This window comes from Eleutherodactylus coqui, chromosome 1, assembly GCF_035609145.1.
Source record: "Eleutherodactylus coqui strain aEleCoq1 chromosome 1, aEleCoq1.hap1, whole genome shotgun sequence".
Taxonomy (NCBI): domain Eukaryota; kingdom Metazoa; phylum Chordata; class Amphibia; order Anura; family Eleutherodactylidae; genus Eleutherodactylus; species Eleutherodactylus coqui.
Window position 1 is genome coordinate 37948644 of NC_089837.1, and position 17947 is coordinate 37966590.

Sequence of the window (17947 nt, forward strand, 5' to 3'; positions counted from 1 at the left end):
TGGATGCTGCGGTCAATGAGAAACCGCAACAGAAAATGGCCAAAAATGAAGAGTGGAAGGTCAACATACACCGTCTCTGGCACAATCTGGCAGCATTAATACCAGTGGTAAGTAGAAATATCTGGTTAATATATTACATATTGGACATGCGGTCATTCAAAAATTGAACAAACCATAATTTTTTAAAATTCATATCGGTCTACCTAAACAATAGAAAATGTGACCAAAAAAACGGCATCCGGTTTCCTCCCTTACGGTTTGTGTAAGCGCAGTGGACATGCTGTGGATTTTTAGCACGGCGAAATCCGCAGCGTTTCTGCAAAAGACTCATTGGTGCAGATTTTGACTCACACTCAATGCAAAACCTGTAACAGACCCACCTCACATTTGAAGTCTTTGCGCTCTCGGCGCTTCCTTCTCTGGACAGACGCGGCCTCCATTGAGCGCAGCACCGCTGGTCAGGTGATGTGGTCTGTGCCGTGTCCTCTGGGTTCTCATTGGGTCTGCAGTGATGTCAGCACATCATACCATTCCATGTGAATACCATCTGCCTTTGGCGCCACCCCCGATAGGCTGGCTAGTTCTCATTTAAACGACCTTGACAAACACAGATGGCTCCATCACGTATCTGAAGACCTGATGCACAGGTACTCTACTTACAGGGCCGCTCCAGGTTGGGTGTTTCTGGCACATTTATATAGTTTCGCCTAACTTTACCATTCTTTATCCTTCTGTAGTTCATAAAGACCTTTAGTATCACTCAGGTCACTTGTTTGATCCTGTCCATTTCTCCATTGCTGATCACATCCAGTTGTGCAAAGTACCCGAACCAGATGGGACTTTATAACTGGTCAGACAGGTTATTGAGGGGTGTCCCACTCCTTTTCACAGAGGGCCACATTAGCCTTATTGCTGACTTCAAAGGGCCGATTGTAATTATATAGTAAGGTCTAATTCACATGAGCATATTTGCGGCTGAAAAACGTGGGCATAAGTGATTTTTGGTTGTGCAAATATACAGCATATTTTAACGACCGAAATGCGCTTACTACCGTGTAAATAAACCCTAGTTGTAACCCCAATAGTGGCCTTGAACTCCCAACCTCCCGTGGTAACCTGTTCCACTCATTGATCCCCCTCACTGTCTAATATCTAATCGGTCTCCTCCCTTTCAGTTTCATCCCATTGCTTCTAGTCTTTCCTTGTACAGATGAAAATAGGGCTGATCCCTCTGCATTGTGACAGCCCCTCAGATATTTGTAGACCGCTATTATGTCTCCTCTCAGCCTTCTCTTCTGCAAGCTAAACATTCCCAGATCCTTTAACCGTTCCTCATAGGACATGATTTGCAGACCGCTCACCATCCTGGTAGCTCTTCTCTGAACTTGCTCCAGTTTGTTGATCTTTTTTTTAAAGTGGGGTGCCCAGAACTGGACACAGTATTCCAGATGAGGTCTGACTAAGGAAGAGTAGAGGGGATAATGACCTCACGTGATCTAGACTCTATGCTTCTCTTATTACATCCCAGAATTGTGTTTGTCTTTTGCTGCTGCATCACATTGTTGACTCATGTTCAGTCTATGATCTATTAGTATACCCAAATCTTTTTCACATGTGCTGCTGATTAGCCCGATTCCTCCCATTCTGTATGGGCTTTTTCATTTTTCTTGCCCAAATGTAGGGGTTTGCATTTCTTCTTGTTAAATACTATTCTGTTAGTCGTCATCCACTGTTCAAGCTTGTCTAGATCTTTTTCAATCCTCTCTCTCTTCCCTAGTGTTGGCTATCACACTCGCTTTGTGTCATCTGCAAATTTGATCAGTTTCCCCTCAATTTTCTCATCTAAATCATTTATAAAAATGTTGGACAACACTGTGCCAAGGATAGAGCCTTGTAGTATCTGACGTAACACATTCATCAAATTGGATGTGCAGCCATTTATGACCACTCTTTGATTACGATCACTCCGCCAGCTGTGAATCTATGAAACATTTGCCTTGTCAATCCCATATTTGGTCATTTTTTTCAATAAGGATGGTATGAGATACTAAAGTTAAGATATACTATATCCACTGCATTACCCTGATTAATCCAGTCTGTGATTCTGTCATAGAAGGAAATTAGATTAGAAGGAAAGACTTCAGGTTATGAGTTCACAATCGAAAGGTCATTTCTGCAGTTACAGCCCAGCTCAGTTTTCAGGGGTTATCAATTGTACCATACCTGGACTGGTTGATCAAAGCAGGTTCAGGGGACTACTCAAGTCCCAGTTACAAGTCACATCCTCCTTTCTTCAGACCATCAACTGGATTTTGAACTGGGGGCAAGTAAGAGATAACACCTGCTACCCCCAGGAAATATCTAGGTTATATTATAAACACAGTACAAATAAAACTCCCATAAGGGAAGAGAATTGTGGCTACTGTGGACTTTAATGAAAGCAGTGGCCTCATGACATCAGCAATAGAGGCCGTCCCATGGGCTATATGGCATTTAAGACCATTTCTGAATGATGTTCTAAAGCAGTGAGATTTAACCACAAAAGACCTAAACAAAAACACTCCCTGTCTTGTTGGACCTGTCGCACCCTTAGTTGGTGGAGTCATCTCAAAGACAGAAAGTCAACCGCTTAGCCTTGGGATGGGCGATCACTTGGAAGGTGTTCCAGTCAAGATAGGCTGGAGGAGGAGGCAGGAGATGTATTTATTATTGAATGTGAGGGAATTAAAGGAAGATTCGGCTAGCTCTTCAACATTTCTCCCCAAGTTCAAGGGAAGAGCTGTGAGAGTAAGAACAGACCATATAATGTCTGTTCTTTGTAAAAACAAGCAGTGAGCCAAAAACACACCTCTTCAGGGAAGCATACGATATCCCCTAAACCAAACCGCTCTGTACTCCACCTGATAACGTACTCCCTGTCCTACTGACTCCAACCCCTACTAGCCGTAATCAACCGCCCCCTGCAGTCATACCAATTGAGCCGTTATATGGCCCAATTTGACTATTGTCTATAGCATCCCTCACTCTCTATCTCGCCATACCGTGCACATCTCCAGCCCCTTTACCTTCTGTATCACCCCATTACTTGTAGTATGTAAGCTCATTGGTCAGGACCCGCACCCCTACTGTTTCCATCAATTGATCACTTCATGTAACCGTGGTTTTGTTTTTATTCCCCCCTGTGTTGTAAGCGCTGTGGAATATGTTGGCGCTATACAAATAACCATGATTATTACTTTTAGGAATATAAATCAGGTTATATCCCTACCCGTTTTCTATCCTGAGGACGTAGACAGGCTTCATACACTAGACATCGCTCAATGCCTAAACATCCATCTGTCTAAATCACAGGAAATTAGAAAAGCAAAAAACTTACTTTAGTTTTCTTCAAACACAATGGTAGGAAAGCTTCTAAGGCCACTTGGAGTAGTGATAGAAAAGAAGCAAATCAGAATATCCTTCTTCCCCTATAATTGTGCTGCTGCTAGAACATGGGGGAAGAGTTTATTACTATTGTTAATGTTATACATTAGTCCTAACAGCAGCACAAGCTTCCCTCCCTTGTTAAAAAAAATGTTTTCACTTACTTTAAAATTAGGACAAGTCCAGGTAGGTAGCCTTATAGAGAGGAAGGGGACAGGGCCATTTATTTAGATGTCATTAAAAGTTCCATCTTTCCTACCAGTCCACAGGGGCACAATTACCCCATAATTGTGCTGCTGTTAGGACGAAGGGAAAACAGATAGAAAACTCCTCTTACATTTTTTCTTTATAATGTCAATCAACTTTACAATAAAAAGTCGTACAAAGCGACATTGAATTATAGGTAGAAAGAATATATATAATCACTAGAGATGAGCGAGCACCCAAATGCTCGGGTCTGCGTTATTCGAGTCGACATTTTCGTAAAATTCGAGAGCTCTACTCGAATAACGAACCCCATTGACTACAATGGGAGACTCGAGCATCTTTGTATATGGGACGCCCGGTCCCGACCTTTCTTTTTTTTTTTTCTTGGGGGTCTTGGTCTCGGTCGGTCAGGATCTCTCTCTCAAATTTGCCAATGACGCGTGGAGCGGCCAAAACAGGCACGTCAGTGGGGAGGAGCCAAAAACTGGGGTGGGGTCGAACACGGCTTGATACTCGTTCGAGTAACGAGAACCATCGAATACGCTAATACTCGAACGAGCATCAAGCTCGGCAGAGTATGTTTGCTTAATTCTAATAATGACCAGTTCACCACCATTAGACATCAAGAGTCCATAGTGATGAAAATAGGTGCACGGAGATCCAAGATGCTCCGGAAAAAAACTGCTCCTCAAAAAGTCTAGAACAAAATAAGGTACAGAAAAAGTATATTCTCCACTGACTGATTAATCAACCATTAGATAACAAAATTGAAGTGGAGAAAAGAGAAGAGATCGGGAAGAAGGGGAATTGAGCCTAGATCACACTGACAGACCCATCATATAACATTTTCGGGAGACATGTCACCTTCATGTTTGAGTTGAAATCTGTGCTCAGGAGCAGTCATTGTGCTATTGTATTGCTGTTCTCAGGATAGGTTATCAGTAGTGACCAGCAGGGGTAGACTGCTCGAGATCCCCACTGATGAGTTATCTACCGAGCCACCTTCACGATGGAATAGGAAGCACATACCTCCATATCCTGGGTAATGGCCCAGCATGGTATTGCAGGTACTCTCTCATTCATTTCAATTCGCAACGCAGAATTGATGCTTATGGATTACACTACCCATTTCTTCTTTTAATTATAGATTTGTTATTCTGTTCATGATTGGCCATGTAGGTCACATGGTTTGATCATTCATGAAATCATATGGAGTATATTAAAGGCATTTGCTTCATTATTCTCTACTATGCTATAATCTGAAATGAGTGTGTATCTTTCATCAGGGTACCAAACATTTTTCATTATTTTTCATCTATCATGCTATATCTATATTTCCTAAATATGTGACCACCACGTGAGTCGTGTATACATTTCCTTGCTGGCATCTTACAGTACATACTTACACATAACTTCTCTAATATGCAAATTGACAAATAATTTGTCCTGTCTCCGATTGGCTTGCAAAAATCACATGACCTGCTGCTTCAGAAAGGTCCTAAAGCACCACTATGCCCACTAAGTGTATGTTTGATTTTTTTCACATATGCATTAACTGTTTTTTCTCTGATTTGGTATACGTTACTGGTTAATAATCAGAATGTTATTAATTGTTTCCGTGGCAGCTTAATTTATTATTTTTATAAAACATTTGGCACATTGCAGTTGTAGAAGCTCTGAGTAAGAGTCATATAGTGATAATCTTTATTGGAATAGCGCCAACATATTCTGCAGCGCTTTACAAATTACAGGGCTCAAAACACGCAAGCTCAGCCTGATGCCTACCATTCTGATTTAAAGAAATAAAAAGTCTCCCGTGAAAGTAAAGATGACTTTCCTTTTTGTCCTTACACCCACAGTGCTTTTCCATATATATCCCGGTCACAGATGACCTCCAGTCATTATAGTTTTGAATGTTTGACAGATCCAAGCCAGTTCCACCCACATAAACCCTCTTACTGACTGTTCAATGTCTGTGAATACCCTGATGTGCTGAAATTCTTTTTCTTTAACATTCCCACATTCCAAATAAGAATACATTTTTTTCTATATGGCAAATCTCTAATGCATCTTCAAAACGTGACTTTTTTGTAAAACACTTTCCATATCTAGAATATCAACAAGGCTTCTTTCCCCTCTGAGTGACATCTCGGCACAAAACATTTCCCACATTCTGAACATGAAAATGGTTACTATCCTGTGTGGATTCTATTATGTCTAACAAGAGTTGATCTATGTGTAAAACATCTCCCACATTCTGAACATGAGAACGGCTTTTCTCCTGTGTGTCGTCTCTGATGATCTGTACATTTGGCTTTAGTAATGAAACATTTCCCACATTCTGAACATGAAAATGGCTTCTCTCCTGTGTGAGTTCTATGATGTTTAACAAGAGTCGATTTATCTGCAAAACCTTTTCCGCATTCTAAACATGTGTACGGCTTCTTTCCTGTGTGAATTCTCACATGTCTAACAAGGACGGATTTATCTGTAAAACATTTCTCACATTCGGAACATGGAAAAGGCTTCTCTCCTGTGTGACATCTTGTATGTCTAACAAGAATTGACTTGTCTGTAAAACATTTCCCACATTCTGAACATGAATACGGCTTCTCTCCTGTGTGAATTTTGTTATGTCTAAGAAGATGCGATTTACGCACAAAACATTTCCCACATTCTGAACATGAAAACGGCTTCTCTCCTGAGTGAATTTTGTAATGTCTAGCAAGACGCGATTTACGCACAAAGCATTTCCCACATTCTGAACATGAATATGGCATCTCTCCTGTGTGAATTCTCTCATGTCTAAGAAAACTTGCTTTATATACAAAACATTTCCCACATTCTGAACAGGAGTACGGCTTCTCTCTGTGTATAAAAATACCCGAGTTGTCTGTAACCGGTTTTCCACATTCAAACATTTTCTGACCTGTACTTATGGTAGAATTCTGTGATTGGTCAGGAGAAGGTTCCTCGTGATTAGCGGCATTATACAATAGATCTGTACTCTCAAATTTGGGATATGCAATAAGGTTAAATAGGTTTTCTCCTGAAGAGTGATACAGATCTTCATCTTCTAGTTTACAATTTATTGATGATATGAAGTTTCCATCACAGTTCTTATTGGGATCATATGATAGATCTGTACTATCAAGTTCTGCATCTACACGGAGATTAATGAGGTTTTCTCCTGTAGAGTGCTGCACGATATCTTCATCTTCTACTTTACAATTAATTAATGATTTGAAGTTTCTATCAGAGCTCTTATTGGGGTCATATGATAGATCTACACTATCAAGTTCTGCATCTACACGGAGGGTAAGGAGGTTTTCTCCTGAAGAGTGCTGTACAATGTCTTCAACTTCCACTTTATAATTAATTGATGATTTGAAGTTTCCATCAGAGTTCCTATTGGGATCATGTGATAGATCTGTACGATCAAGTTCTGCATCTACATGGGGGGTAATAAGGTTTTCCCCCGAAGAGTGTTGCACAATATCTCTATCTTCTACTTTACAGTTTAGCGATGACATGAAGTTTCCATCAGAGATCTCACTGGGATTTTCTGTTGGGATTAAAATTTGATTTAGTACTTTTTTTTAAACTACACATGTAGAAAAATGTTTAACATTCCTATGAGGTGGGAAAAACAGACACAAATGTCATTGTGTGTTTATCTAAGGTAAAGCCAAAAATGAATTCGGCAAGATGGAGATGTCCTTCCTTAATATTTTTCCCAATTTTTTAAAATTCACTTCTAGCTTTCTTTAATATAAAAACTACATGTACGATTCCGGCTGTATAATGCTTTGTCTAACCATTTAGAATATTTCTATGACCAGTCATCAGGATAGGTCATCAATAGTTGATTGGCCGGGGTCTACCGCTTGGGACCCTGACTGATCACCTGTGCGGGCACATGCTGTCGGCACCGCAATAACAGAGGTCAGAGTGGAAGACTCTGTGCTGACCTCCGTGTGCCAGCCACTACATGAGATATTGGCGCGGAGACTTCCGCTCCAAATACACAGAGGTGGAGGTGGAAGCTTCCGGTCGACCTCCTTATAGTGGCTGGCACTTGAAACTGCAGGCATGGCTCTCATTGAAATCAATAGGAGCTGTGCCTGTAGGTACAAGCCCTGTCCACCACATGGGATGTCGGAGCGGAGACTATCATTCAAAATCCGTAATAAAGTTTTCAAGTACATCGTTGAATCCATTCCACTTAGAATTTTGGCTCTTAATGGTAAAGACCATCCTATGACAGCTGCTGTGTATTGTGGTTGCAGATAACGGAGGGACCCTGAGGAGTGGTCTGTGTGAGGAGCCCTGGAAGGCACTCTAAGAAAAGCAGTCCATGGTGAACAATCTAGTATATCTAACAGATCTATCTCAACAAATGGCAGGAGTACAGAGCCCTGGCCAGGAGAAGTTATCATGGCGATTTGGACCAGATGAAGAAGAATGGGAAGGAAAATGACCAACCAGAGAGGACACCCCAGTGAGTTACTAAATGTAAATGTTTGTTTTACCTCTGACTGTGTGAGATTCGTACTGTAATCAGGGTATGGGCTGCAGTCTTGGTATTCTTGTGTGTGAAACCAAAACTCCCAGAATATCTTTATCATTGTTAAAGGGCTTGTCCCACTTCTAGCTGTTTTTCGGTAAAAAGTAGACAGCACCATACACTGCACAGTGGCCCAGCTTGGTACTGCAGGTTGAGTCCCATTAAAACGGCCCTCCAGTCTAAAGATAAAGATGGCCACATGGTTGTCATATATGGGAAAGATAAGGCTCTTACATCATGTGAAAGGAGCCTAAATTACATGTCATATTCTGCATGTGTGTAGGCACTGCACTTGAAGGCTGTAAGGCTTTATTTATGGTTGCTAATGCCTGCCTTTTTCCACAGGAATAGGCAACAAGATCCTTAAAAAATAATGTCAATAAGTATGTCTATATCTCCTTACCTTGTGATATCGGAGGCTGGTGGTTGTCCATCAAGATGTCCTTGTACAGATCCTTGTGTCCTTCTAAATACTCCCACTCCTCCATGGAGAAATAGACAGAGACATCCCGACACCTTATAGGAACCTGACAACACAATGATACTGTCATTACCCAGACTCCTCTAGTGCTGTTACTGTATAATTTCCCAGCATTCCCAGCAGTGTTACCTCTCCAGTCAGCAGTTCAATGATCTTGTTGGTGAGTTCTAGGATCTTCTGCTCATGTATCGGTAAGTGAGGAGGAGCCTCTGTGATGGAGGTCTGGCTCCTGCTCCATCCTCCTGACTCATGGAGATGGCTGTTGGGAGTCACAGAGTCATCCAATGTCTTCTTCACCATTGTATAATCCTGTGTGTGGAGAGAGATGTAGGCTACTAAACCTGGTATTCCTCCTTCTAGTGAGACATCTGGCAGCAGAGCATACATACTACTGCTTCAATCTCAAATAGACATTTTTAAGTCAGGGCCTACCATCCCATCTTAATTGGTGACCAAATCACCAGAGCCACCAGGATACCAAGAAATCAACTAATCCAATACATGGAGAAAGAAAAAATGGATATGTGCCTGTAGTAGTGACCCTAAATTCACAGCTGGAGATACTAAGGAAGACAGCAAAAAAAACTCCATCATACCTACACAAGGATGAACGTCTGAAAACCATATTCCCGGACCCTCCCCTTCTGTGTTACAGGCAACCCTAAAATTTGAGGAACTGTATAATCAGGAGTGCATTGCCTTTTGACATACAAAAAAAAACTTATGCCTGTAAAGTAAGGAGCTGCAAGATCTGCTCACATCTACTGCCCGCAGACAGGATACATAACCCCAACACACAGAAAGACTATAAGATCCCGGGGACATTCACATGTTCCATGTCCGATGTTGTGTACCTGACCCTCTGTAGTAAATGTCCTGTCTGGGGGCTTTATATTTGGGAAACAGGATAAAAACTGGAGAGCCAGGATGAGATCTCATCGCCACTGAGTCTGAGAGGAAAAAGACAGAATACCTGTGGCAAAACATTTTTGCAGTCACGGGCACAACATGAAACAGGTGAGATTCATTATACTGAAGGGCAACTTCAAGTCGCAGCGTCACAGAGGAATTTGAAAGTATAAATGTATGGCCATTTTTGATAACCTCAAAAATGGAATGAACCTCGGAGCGGGGTTCTTGCATCAGTGGAGAATATGAAATGTCTGAAGGAGGTCAAGAGGAACGTCCTTGGGGAGAGCACCCAGGGGGTGTGTGGAGACACCTGGGAGGTAAGTGGGTTGGGGGATAGCATAGTCTCTCTCCAAGGAAGGCACCTAGAAGGGGTGCTCTTCCCAATCATTGTTTTACAGTCTTGGTAAAAACTCATAGATTGATTTGAAGAAATGCTGCCATCCAATAGGTGGCGCTGCAGAGGTATTGTTCCATCTTCCTCATTTGCAAGTTCAAAGGAGAGATAACACACAAGCCTCCCCCCTCCTAACACCAATTTAGAGATCATAAAGAGTTCATGTCATCAGCCCACTGTGATGTAATCGAGGAGGGCCGATGGGTTGTCTTGGCAACCGGCTGTCATAGCCCTATGATCGCTATGTATAGCAATTAGAGATGAGCAAGCACGCTTGGAAACAGCAGTTACTCAAGTGAGCATAACTCATTTCGAGTAACTGCTTACTGGTCCAAACGTGCGAGGGGGGGGGGGCGACGGGCGGCAGCGAGGGGGGGGGGGGAGTGAGAAAGATCTCTCTCTTTTCGCCACCCCCCCCCCCCCGAGCGCGCTCGGACCAGTAAGCAGTTACTTGAGATGAGCGATGATCACTCGAGTAACTGCTGTTTCCGAGCGTACTCGCTCATCTCTAATAGCGATCATAGGATTGCTAGTTGAAATTCCCTACAGGGACATAAAAAAAAGTTCGTATAAAAAAAAAGTGTAAGAAAAAAAACCTTTGCCAACTTTCCCCTCTTTTCAAAAACAAAAACACGTTGAGTATCGCCATGTCCATAACGGCCTGTACAATAAAATAAACACACTATTTAACCGCCATAGCAAATACCATTTTAAAAAACCTTCTAAAAAACAGAGTAAAAAAAAAGCTTATTTTGTTCATTTTTCCTCCCAAAAATGCAATAAAAATGATCAAAATAACTGTATGTAACCCAAAATAGTACCAGAAAACTGCAGCTCATCACGTGAAAAAAAAACCCTTTACTGAGCTCCTTCCATGGAAAAAATTTTTAAAAAGTTATGGGACCTTGAATACAGCGATGCAAAAATGTTTTTCGAAAAAATGGTTTTTATTATGCAAAAGTGGAAAAAACTAAAAAAAAAAATATATAGAAATTTTTGTATTGTCATAATCATACCATCAGGCAGGAAAACTTTATATGTCATCTATGCTGCATGATTAATGCTGTTTAGAAGAAAGAAAAAAAAGGGACACAAAAACCAGTGGCAGAATTGGGGTGTTTTTCTCTCTCCCCTTCAAACAAATTTACTAGAAGTTATACAATGCATTATTTTTACTTTGGTACCAATAAAAAGCAAAACTAGCCAGGCAAAAAAAACGAGCCCTCATACGGCCATATCCATGGAAAAATAACAATGTAATGACTTTTGAAAAGTGGAGATGAAAATTCCCCAAAAAGATCATAAAATACAGAAAAGCTTACCTCCCCGGTCAGCAGGTAGATGATCTCCAAGGTGAAGTTTAATATTCTTTTGGTAACATCATTCCTTTCTTTGTCCATCCTTGGTGGGTCATTCAGGAGAAGGACCGCTTTGGATGAGAATATGAGAGAACTGGATAAACCGGAGGGTTCTGGTATTAAGAGAATTACAGAAACAAAGTAGAACAGTCAGTTCAGCTGATTCCGTAATCTCAGGCAGCGGAGATGAGAAGGGTCCATTGAAGCACCAAAAGCTTGCATTAACATCATGTATTTTTGTTAGCCATTAACCCCTTGAGTGGCATGCCCGGAAAAATTCCAGGGACGAGCTCCACTGCTCATAGCGACATAGCCCGGAAGATTTCCGGGCTATGTATCACTATGGGAGCTGCAGAGCACAATGCCACAAGCTGTGACAGTGTGCTCTGCCTGCACAGACCCACAGAGCACAAAGCAAGGGCATTGAAAAACCAGCAGAAGATATTGCCGGCATATCGGCAATGTCCTGCTTTGTTTACAGGTTGCCATAGAGACCATAGGCTTGTCAGAAGCAAGCCGATGGTCTCTGTGGCAGGGAGAGCTGGTTGTTAGCTGTCAGAGGACAGCTAGGTACTGGCTCTTACAGCAGAGATCAGAGAAAACCTCCGATCTCTGCTGTGTTAACCCTTTACATGCTGCAGTCTGTGACTGCAGCATGTAAAAGGTTGTCACTGCAGCATGTAAAGGGCTGTCATCATCGGACCCCCGGAATGTGATCAGGGGTCCTGATGGGTCCCTGTGGAAGTCCCCTAAAGGGACAAAAAATAAAAAATAAAAAAAATAAAAAAAAAGTAAAAAAATTATTAAAAAAATATAAAAAAAACACTTGTCTCCCTTTACTTTGTAAAAAAATCAAAAATACAGTCACACATGTGGTATCCTTGTGCGTCGTAATGACCCAGAGAAGGAAGTTAATACATTATTTAACCCCTTAATGACATAGCCCCTTTTTTCTTTTTTCCCCATTTCTTTTTTTCCTCCCCCCTGTTTAAAAAATCACAACTTGTCCCGCAAAAAACAAGCCCTTATATGGCCATGTCAATGGAAAAATGAAAAAGTTATGGCTCTTGAGACGCAACTGCAAAACTAGTTGAAATTCAATGATTAGGACTAGAGATGAGCGAACACCAAAATGTTCGGGTGTTCGTTATTCGAAACGAACTTCCCGCGATGTTCGAGGGTTCGTTTCGAATAACGAACCCCATTGAAGTCAATGGGCGACCCGAGCATTTTTGTATATCGCCGATGCTCGCTAAGGTTTTCATGTGTGAAAATCTGGGCAATTCAAGAAAGTGATGGGAATGACACAGAAACGGATAGGGCAGGCGAGGGGCTACATGTTGGGCTGCATCTCAAGTTCACAGGTCCCACTATTAAGCCACAATACCGGCAAGAGTGGGCCCCCCCCCCCTCCCAACAACTTTTACTTCTGAAAAGCCCTCATTAGCATGGCATACCTTTGCTAAGCACCACACTAGCTACAACAAAGCACAATCACTGCCTGGATGACACTCCGCTGCCACTTCTCCTGGGTTACATGCTGACCAACCGCCCCCCCTCCCCCCCACAGCGCACACCAAAGTGTCCCTGCGCAGCCTTCAGCTGCCCTCATGCCACACCACCCTCATGTCTATTTAGAAGTGCGTCTGCCATGAGGAGGAACCGCAGGCACACACTGCAGAGGGTTGGCACGGCTAGGCAGCGACCCTCTTTAAAAGGGGCGGGGCGATAGCCCACAATGCTGTACAGAAGCAATGAAAAATATAATCCTGTGCCACCGCCATCAGGAGCTGCACACGTGGGCATAGCAATGGGGAACCTATGTGCCACACACTATTCATTCTGTCAAGGTGTCTGCATGCCCCAGTCAGACTGGTAATATGTACCTTAACAGTAACCGCGTTGGTGGTAATGTGGTGGTGACTGCGGACCTAGTAGCACGGTTGTATTTTGTTGGTTTTCGGAATGCGGCCAGGATTAAGTGGGCCGTGGCGGGGGGATGGTGGTGGGGCTCTCTTGTTGTGTCGGTAAAGGTGAAATTCTTGGACTGCCACCAGACGAACCAATGCAAAGGCATTTGCCAAGAATGTTTTCCCTGTTGGAGGAGGAGGGGGATGTTTTTGAGGCACTACGTGTCCTCTCCACATGTCCGTGGTTATATGCACCTTAACAGTAACCGCATTGGTGGGAAATGGCCTCGCCGCCATCATGTCTTTGGGAAGCCTCTGTTTCCACACCCCAGAGACATACCATTAGCAGCGGTATAGGCAGAGCCCAGAATTCGTAACATTTCAGCCGTAGCATTAGGACAGGCCCCACTAACATATCAGTAGCAGCATTATAGGAGGAGCGCAGTCTTCGTTCCATGTCAGCAATAGTAGCACTCAAGACAGGCCCCAGTAACAATTCCGAAGCAGCAGTATAGCGGGAGCGCAGTCTTCGTTCCATGTCAGCAATAGTAGCACTCAAGACAGGCCCCAGTAACAATTCCGAAGCAGCAGTATAGCGGGAGCGCAGTCTTCGTTCCATGTCAGCAATAGTAGCACTCAAGACAGGCCCCAGTAACAATTCTGAAGCAGCAGTATAGTGGGAGGCAGCCCAGTTTAACGAAAAATTGGCTCAAGTTAAAGTTTCAACGCTTTTAAGCGCATTGAAACTTATAAAAATTGTTCAGAAAAATTATTTGAGTGAGCCTTGTGGCCCTAAGAAAAATTGCCCGTTCAGCGTGATTCCGTGAGGTTTCAGGAGGAGGAGCAGGAGGAGGAGGAGGAATATTAGACACAGATTGATGAAGCAGAAATGTCCCCGTTTTGGATGGTGAGAGAGAACGTAGCTTCCATCCGCGGGTGCAGCCTACGTATTGCTTAGGTATCGCTGCTGTCCGCTGGTGGAGAACAGAAGTCTGGGGAAATCCAGGCTTTGTTCATCTTGATGAGTGTTAGCCTGTCGGCACTGTCGGTTGACAAGCGGCTACGCTTATCTGTGATGATTCCCCCAGCCGCACTAAACACCCTCTCCGACAAGACGCTAGCCGCAGGACAAGCAAGCACCTCCAGGACATACAGCGCGAGTTCAGGCCACGTGTCCAGCTTCGACACCCAGTAGTTGTAGGGGGCAGAGGCGTCACCGAGGATGGTCGTGCGATCGGCTACGTACTCCCTCACCATCCTTTTACAGTGCTCTCGCCGACTCAGCCTTGACTGGGGAGCGGTGACACAGTCTTGCTGGGGAGCCATAAAGCTGGCCAGGCCCTTAAAGACTGTTGCACTGCCTGGGATGTACATGCTGCTCGATCTCCGCACCTCCCCTGCTACCTTGCCCTCGGTACTGTGCCTTCTGCCACTAGCGCTGTCGGCTGGGAATTTTACCATCAGCTTGTCCGCAAGGGTCCTGTGGTATAGCAACACTCTCGAACCCCTTTCCTCTTCGGGAATGAGAGTGGGCAGGTTCTCCTTATAGCGTGGGTCGAGCAGTGTGTACACCCAGTAATCCGTCATGGCCAGAATGCGTGCAACGCGAGGGTCACGAGAAAGGCATCCTAACATGAAGTCAGCCATGTGTGCCAGGGTACCTGTACGCAACACATGGCTGTCTTCACTAGGAAGATCACTTTCAGGATCCTCCTCCTCCTCCTCCTCCTCCTCAGGCCATACACGCTGAAAGGATGACAGGCAATCAGCCGGTGTACTGTCAGCAGCGGGCCAAGCTGTCTCTTCCCCCTCCTCCTCATCCTCCTCATGCTCCTCCTCCTCTACGCGCTGAGAAATAGACAGGAGGGTGCCCTGACTATCCAGCGGCATACTGTCTTCCACCGCCCCCGTTTCCGAGTGCAAAGCAGCTGCCTTTATGGTTTGCAGGGAACTTCTCAAGATGCATAGCAGAGGAATGGTGACGCTAATGATTGTAGCATCGCCGCTCACCACCTGGGTAGACTCCTCAAAATTACCAAGGACATGGCAGATGTCTGCCAACCAGGCCCACTCTTCTGAAAGGAATTGAGGAGGCTGACTCCCACTGCGCCGCCCATGTTGGAGTTGGTATTCGACTATAGCTCTACGCTGTTCATAGAGCCTGGCCAACATGTGGAGCGTAGAGTTCCACCGTGTGGGCACGTCGCACAGCAGTCGGTGCACTGGCAGGTTAAAGTGATGTTGCAGGGTGCGCAGGGTGGCAGCGTCCGTGTGGGACTTGCGGAAATGTGCGCAGAGCCGGCGCGCCTTTACGAGCAGGTCTGACAAGCGTGGGTAGCTTTTCAGAAAGCGCTGAACCACCAAATTAAAGACATGGGCCAGGCATGGCACGTGCGTGAGGCTGCCGAGCTGCAGAGCCGCCACCAGGTTACGGCCGTTGTCACATACGACCATGCCCGGTTGGAGGCTCAGCGGCGCAAGCCAGTGGTCGGTCTGCTGTGTCAGACCCTGCAGCAGTTCGTGGGCCGTGTGCCTCTTATCGCCTAAGCTGAGTAGTTTCAGCACGGCCTGCTGACGCTTGCCCACCGCTGTGCTGCCACACCGCGCGACACCGACTGCTGGCGACATGCTGCTGCTAACACATCTTGATTGCGAGACAGAGGAGGAGGAGGAGGAGGAGGGTGCTTTAGTGGAGGAAGCATACACCTCCGCAGATACCACCACCGAGCTGGGGCCCGCAATTCTGGGGGTGGGTAGGACGTGAGCGGTCCCAGGCTCTGACTCTGTCCCAGCCTCCACTAAATTCACCCAATGTGCCGTCAGGGAGATGTAGTGGCCCTGCCCGCCTGTGCGTGTCCACGTGTCCGTTGTTAAGTGGACCGTGGCAGTAACCGCGTTGGTGAGGGCGCGTACAATGTTGCGGGAGATGTGGTCGTGCAGGGCTGGGACGGCACATCGGGAAAAGTAGTGGCGACTGGGAACTGAGTAGCGCGGGGCCGCCGCCTCCATGATAATTTTGAAGGACTCAGTTTCCACAACCCTATACGGCAGCATCTCAAGGCTGATGAATTTTGCTATGCGGACGGTTAACGTTTGAGCGTGCGGGTGCGTGGCGGCGTACTTGCGCTTGCGCTCCAACAGTTGCGCAAGCGACGGCTGGACTGTGCGCTGAACTACACTGCTGGATGGGGCCGAGGACAGCGGAGATGAGGGTGTGGGTGCAGGCCATGAGGCGGTAGTGCCCGTGTCCTGAGAGGGGGGTTGGATCTCAGTGGCAGGTTGGGGCACAGGGGGAGAGGCAGGGGGAGAGGCAGGGGTGCAAACCGGAGGCGCTGAACGGCCTTCGTCCCACCTTGTGGGGTGCTTGGCCATCATATGTCTGCGCATGGTGGTGGTGGTGAGGCTGTTGGTGTTGGCTCCCCGGCTGAGCTTTGCGCGACAAAGGTTGCACACCACTGTTCGTCGGTCGTCAGGCGTCTCTGTGAAAAACTGCCAGACCTTAGAGCACCTCGGCCTCTGCAGGGTGGCATGGCGCGAGGGGGCGCTTTGGGAAACAGTTGGTGGATTATTCGGTCTGGCCCTGCCTCTACCCCTGGCCACCGCACTGCCTCTTGCAACCTGCCCTGCTGATGCCCTTGACTCCCCCTCTGAAGACCTGTCCTCCTGAGTAAGCGTTCCACACCAGGTGGGGTCAGTCACCTCATCGTCCTGCTGCTCTTCCTCCGAATCCTCTGTGCGCTGCTCCCTCGGACTTACTGCCCTTACTACTACCTCACTGCAAGACAACTGTGTCTGATCGTCATCGTCCTCCTCACCCACAGAAAGTTGTTGAGACAGTTGGCGGAAGTCCCCAGCCTCTTCCCCCGGACCCCGGGAACTTTCGAATGGTTGGGCATCAGTGACGATAAACTCCTCTGGTGGGAGAGGAACCGCTGCTGCCCAATCTAAGCAGGGGCCCGAGAACAGTTCCTGGGAGTGTTCCCGCTCCTGAGCAGGTGTCATTGTAGTGGAGTGAGGAGGCTGGGAGGAAGGAGGAGCAGCAGACAGAGGATTCGGATTTGCAGCAGTGGACGGCGCAGAACTGCGTGTTGACGATAGGTTGCTCGAAGCACTTTCTGCCATCCAGGACAGGACCTGCTCACACTGCTCATTTTCTAATAACCGTCTCCCGCGTGGACCCATTAATTGGGCGATGAATGTGGGGACGCCAGAAACGTGCCTCTCTCCTAATCGCGCAGCAGTCGGCTGCGACACACCTGGATCAGGAGCTCGGCCTGTGCCCACACCCTGACTTGGCCCTCCACGTCCTCGGCCGCGTCCACGTCCTCTAGGCCTACCCCTACCCCTCAGCATGCTGTATTACCAGTGATTTGATTTCACAGGCAGGAAATAAATTGGCGCAAGACTGCAGGCCAAATATAATTTTTTCCCTTTTTTGAAAACGAAAGGCCCCACTGCCTCTAGTGAATGAATAATCTAAGTTTAATAACTGTGCTGTGGCCCTGCTAATGTGTCACAGAACGTGAGGGTAGCAGAGTTATTATAACTCTGGCAGAGCAGGTATTTTTTTTCCCAATTAAGGAAAGCAAATGTCGAAGCCAGCAGTAAACCGTAGCTGGGTGCGTCTGATTTTTAAACGTTGCACACGCAGCCGACACGTGTCCACCGCCCTTAGGACGGACAGAGGCAGGACAA

At 45.7% G+C, this 17947-nt stretch overlaps 1 pseudogene; it reads right to left on the bottom strand.

Annotated features, from left to right (window-relative positions):
• Positions 1–17947, bottom strand: part of LOC136612155 (zinc finger protein 850-like) — a 460849-nt pseudogene that overhangs the window by 85395 nt on the left and 357507 nt on the right.